Source organism: Penaeus chinensis, chromosome 6, assembly GCF_019202785.1.
Source record: "Penaeus chinensis breed Huanghai No. 1 chromosome 6, ASM1920278v2, whole genome shotgun sequence".
Lineage (NCBI taxonomy): Eukaryota > Metazoa > Arthropoda > Malacostraca > Decapoda > Penaeidae > Penaeus > Penaeus chinensis.
Genome location: NC_061824.1, coordinates 28,540,895 through 28,546,894, shown reverse-complemented (window position 1 = coordinate 28,546,894; position 6,000 = coordinate 28,540,895). Strand labels below are relative to the sequence as shown.

The 6,000-nt window shown below is 33.1% G+C and overlaps 1 non-coding gene across 1 annotated transcript; it reads left to right on the top strand.

The window, feature by feature from the left end:
- Window positions 1-4,880: 4,880 nt before the first annotated feature.
- Window positions 4,881-4,952, top strand: Trnam-cau. The gene has a single exon. It is a non-coding gene; the product is annotated as a tRNA-Met (tRNA).
- The last annotated feature ends 1,048 nt before the right edge of the window (window positions 4,953-6,000 follow it).

Sequence of the window (6,000 nt, the reverse complement as noted above, 5' to 3'; positions counted from 1 at the left end):
CATCTAATGCATGTAAATATATATGAATGTGTATATATAAGTATATGTATAGAACATATATGTGTACATATATAAATATATGTATAGAATATATGTGTGTGTACTTATGTATATATGTATTTTAGTTATATTTGATATATATGTGCGTGTATGTGTGTATAAGTATGTAATGAATCAGCAAAATACATATATATATATATATATGCACACACATACACAAGTACAAATAAACATATACATTTATATACAGACATATATGTATATGTATATATATTATCGATATATATATTATACTTACTTATGTATCTTTTAGTTGCTTACTTTCTTATACACAAACACACCAGCAGGTGTATGTGTATGTATAATCGTTAATTACCAAACCTTCTCCCCCCCCCCCCCCGAAACAATCCTCACAAAATTAAGAGGTAAAGACATAACCACTCTATCACATTATAGAAGACAGAGCAGAGTGGCGCAGTGGAAGCGTGCTGGGCCCATAACCCAGAGGTCCGTGGATCGATACCACGCTCTGCTAGAATTCATATTATTCCTAAACAGCTGTATAGATTTCAAATACAGTAATCAAATCCCAAATTTCCGAGGCACATCATCGTACACACTGGAATCAGGGACGATACAAAATCTGACGGCTATAGAACAAACTGAATGAAATTATATTAATAATACTCTACTACTGATCAATATAGGTATCATAAAGACAAGCAAGTTAGGTAAGGAAACAATACAAAATTTACACCTAGCACATACATGCAATAACAGTGAATCATGGGAAAACACGGGCACTATGATATCCTCTAATTCTTGCATATTATAAAAGAGATGTTCTTTCTGTGCCATCACCTATGCGGTGTTTGTCGAACTACTTGGCACCTTAACATTGTCGAGGTTCGTCCCAGAGGCATCGAAGTGTTTATATACTGAACTTGTCAAGGAATGTTTTTTATCGGTCTACCTCAAGCTTGCTTGCCTTCACTTTTACCGCTCAGGCTAATGTTTTCTAATGTACCCGTGTTTCTCCATGATTGGACGTGTTATTGCGGGAAGTGTGATTTTTTCATATACCATCATCTTTATTATTTCCCTACCTAATTAACCTGTATTGATCAGAATTAGACTATTATTACTATATATTTTATATTTCAAAAAAAAAAAAAAAAAAAAAAACCTGTAAAATCAGGATAGGGATTTGTTAACCGTTCTTGAAATCTAGACAGCTGTATAGGATTAATATGAATTCTAGCAGAGCGTGGTTTCGATCCACGGACCTCTGGGTTATGGGCCCAGCACGCTTCCGCTGTGCCACTCTGCTATGTCTTCTATAACGTATATGAGAAGTACTTGGTGCTGTTTGTGAGATTTTTTTTTTTTTTTTTTTTTTGGGGGGGGGATGGGAGGGTTGGTAATTAACAATTATACATACACATAATGTCCTTACTTGCTGCTGTTTGAGTTTTTTTCTTTCCTTTTTTATATGTACATAAATATGTGGTTTTATATATGTATGTATATATATGTTATGTAATTATGTTTGTATATAAGTATACATTTATAAATACACATGCATATATACATATATATAGTATATATATCGAAATATATATATCTACATACGTACCTATCTATCAGTTGCTTGCTTTGTCTTTCGCATATACACACCCACAGGTGTGGATGTGTATGTGTAATTGTTAACCCAATCGCCCCGGATTTCTGTTCTGTCCCCTCTAGTTTTTTTGTGAATTTTGTTACATATAGATGGCTTCACATGTGCTCAACCAGTAAGGAGTCTATCAGTAGGCCCTAGTGACCGATCCTGATTTCCCAATTCCTTGAATTGGCGAGAATTGTTTTATATTTTTAATATGATTGACATCAATACTGTTAATATTTATATTAATGTTATGATTGTTAAATTGTTATTGAAATCTCGATAATATTTAAGACAGTGAAATAATGCAGATGACCCTTTCTAAAAGTTGAGGAAAAGGGTAAACAGGTGAGATAGGTAAGACTAATAACTGACCCCTTGGACGAATGAGAGGAGATCACAGTGCCCGTGTTTTCGAATGATTGAATGTGTTATTGCGTCTGAAGTGTAAATTTTTCATATACCTCCTCTTTATTGTTTTCCTACCTAATTTACCTGTATTTATGATGACTGTATTGATCAGTATTATACTATTATTAATACATATTTTATATTTCAACGAAACCTGTAAAATCAGGATAAGGATTTGTTAACCGTACTTGATATCTACACAGCTGTATAGGATTAATATAAGTTCTAGCAGAGCGTGGTTTCTATCCACGGACCTCTGGGTTATGGGCCCAGCACGCTTCCACTGCGCCACTCTGCTCTGTCTTCTATAATGTAAATGAGAAGTCATTTCTTTACCTGTTGCTGTTTGTGAGGATTTTTTGGGGGGTGGGGGGTTTGGTAATTAACAATCATACATACACACATCTCTGTGTGTATTTGTGTATGAGAGAAAGAGCGTGAGCAACTGACACATGCGTAAATAGGTAATTTATATATGTCGTATATATCTATATATATATATATATAAATATATGTATAAATGTATGTACATATATATATATATTCTGCTGATTGAGTACATACATACATATTTAATTATACAACTAATATATATGATATATATACATATATACATTTACACAAATTTACATATATACATATATATACATATATAGTTAGATACATTACATATATACACATTATTCACATAGATATTCATAAATAAATTCCCTCCACGCCTATCTTGCATCTGTAAATAAAATTCCCTCCCAGATTTTAAAGAACATTGTATATTTTGTTAGTCTTTTTAGTGAGTCTGAATTAGTGTATTATAATTAAAATTTCCATGGGCCCAGCAGTGGAAACTTGCTGGGCCCATAATCCAGAGATCCATGGATCGAAATCACATTCTTTGAGAGCATTTATCTTATCTTAATCAACAAAACTACTTAGTGGAAACGCAATATGAGGAACGTTCCTATAAATATGGTAATGTTTATTTACTCTTTGAAAACTATTAACATAATAAAGCTGAAACAGAACATAGTATTTAAGCTTAAAAAAGGCACCAAAATCACTGATCCCGCATGGATAGTAAAACTTGCATTTGGGCAATGGGCATTTACATTCTAGGAAAATCCGGGAGAGTGGAATAGTCTCTTTTGCAGTCCTTTGCTATTATTTTTATATTTTTATTTTTACCACTGTATCCATCTTCATGTGTATATCCTTTTTTGGATGGGCTATACATAGTACATAGCAACTATGTTTTCCATTGGTTCACAGTGTTATTGCATGCAGGTGCAAGTGTGAATTTTTAATTTACCTTCATCTTTATTGTTTCCCTACCTAATTTGTTTGTCATTCTGATGCCTAGAGTGATACGGATAAGACTATTAATATATTTTCATTTTAACTACCACACACCCTTTTAGGAATTTGTCCTTCCCTCCACGCATCTCTTGCATCTGTAAATAGAATTCCCTCCCAAATTTTAAAGAAAATTCTATGTTTTGCTAGTCTTTTTAATGAGTATGAATTAGTGCATTATAACTAAAATTTCCATTATGTGACCATGCATAATTAGAGATATTACTCTCCTTTTCCAATGGCTCGTGCCCCCTTTGGTTAGGAACCACTGCTTTAGTATGTTTATGTTCTATAGCCGTCAGATTTTGTATTGCCCCAGAATACAGTGTGTATGAACATAAATGTAAATTAACCTGTAAATGTGCCTCGGAAAATAATTTACCTTCATCTTTATTGTTTCCCTAATTTGTTTGTCATTCTGATGCCTAGAGTGATACGGATAAGACTATTAATATATTTTCATTTTAACTACCACACACCATTTTAGGAATTTGTCCTTCCCTCCACGCATATCTTGCATCTGTAAATGAAATTCCCTTCCAGATTTTAAAGAAAATTGTAAGTATGTTATGCTAGTCTTTTTAAGGAATATGTATTAGTGACATTATAATTAAACTTTCCATTATGTGACCATGCTCTCGTTAAGAGAATAACAAAGATAATTAGAGATATTATTCTCCTTTTCCAATGGCTCGTGCCTCCTTTGGTTAGGAACCACTGCTTTAGTGTGTTTATGTTCTATAGCCGTCGGATTTTGTATATGCAGTGTATATGAGCATAAATGTAAAGAAACCTGTAAACGGCTGCATAGGAGTTTGAGCAGAACGTGGGTTCGATCCACGGAAATAATGTCTATCTGTTGCCGTTTGTGAGAATAATTTAAGGGGACACAGACACACAGATATATATACATTATATATACGTATATATATTCATACCCATATACATACAAATATCTGGATATATATGTATATGAATATACATGAATATATGTATATATCTAATGCATGTAAATATATATGAATGTGTATATATATATAAGTATATTTATAGATCATATATATGTACATATATAAATATATGTATATAATATATATGTATAGATATGTATAAAATTATATTAGTTTTATTATTTAATATATATTAATTTTATTTAATATATATATGCTTGTATGTGTGTATATGTATGTATGTGTATATATACATACACATACACAAGTACACATATACACATACATATACATTTATATATACAGACATATATGTATAATATAAATATATATATATTCAGTTGCTTACTTTCTTAAACACAAACACAGCCACAGGTGTATGTGTATGTATAATCGTTCATTGCCAAACATTCTCCCCCCCCCCCCTACCGAAAGAATTCTCACAAACATAAACAGGTAAAGACATTTAATTCTATTCTATTCTATTAGATTATAGAAGTCAGAGCAGAGTGGCGCAGTGGAAGCGTGCTGGGCCCATAACCCAGAGGTCCGTGGATCGAAACCACGCTCTGCTAGAACTCATACAGCTGCTAAACAACTGTATAGATTTCAAATACAGTAATCAAATCCCAAATTTTCGAGGCACATCATCGTACACACTGGAATCAGGGACGATACAAAATCTGACGGCTATAGAACAAACAAACTGAATGAGATCATTTTAATAAAACTCTACTATTGATAAATATAGGTATCATAAAGACAAGCAAATTAGGTAAGGAAACAATAAAAAATTCACACCTAGCACATACATGCAATAACACAGTGAATCATGGGAAAACACGGGCACTATGATATCCTCTCATTCTTGCATATGATAAAAGAGATGTTCTATCTGTGCCATCACCTATGCGGTGTTTGTCGAACTACTTGATACTTTTACATTGTCGAGCTTCGTCACAGAGGCATCGAAGTGTTTATGTATTGAACTTGTCAAGGAATGTTTTTTTTCTCGGTCTACCTCAAGCTTACTTGCCTTCACTTTTACCGCTCAGGCTAATGTTTTCTAATTTGCCCGTGTTTCCCCATGATTGAACGTGTTATTGCGTGAAGTGTGAATTTTTCATATGCCATCATCTTTATTTTTTCCCTACCTAATTTGCCTGTATTGATCAGTATATATGATGGTATATGAATTTTTTCATATACCATCATCTTTATTGTTTCCCTACCTAATTTGACTGTATTCATCAGTATTAAGATAGGTAAGATTAATAACTGACTCCTTGGTGATTAAGCACTTGGATGAAAGAGAGGATATCACAGTGCCCGTGTTTTCGAATGATTGAATGTGTTATTGCGTGTGAAGTGTGATTTTTCATATACCATCATCTACATTGTTTCCCTACCCAATTTACCTGTCTTTATGTTGACTGTATTGATCAGTATTAGACTATTATATATATATTTTTTATATTTCAACGAAACCTATAAAATCAGGATAGGGATTTGTTAACTGTACTTGAAATCTACACAGCTGTATATGATTGATATGAGTTCTAGCAGAGCGTGGTTTCGATCCACGGACCTCTGGGTTATGGGCCCAGCACGCTTCCACTGCGC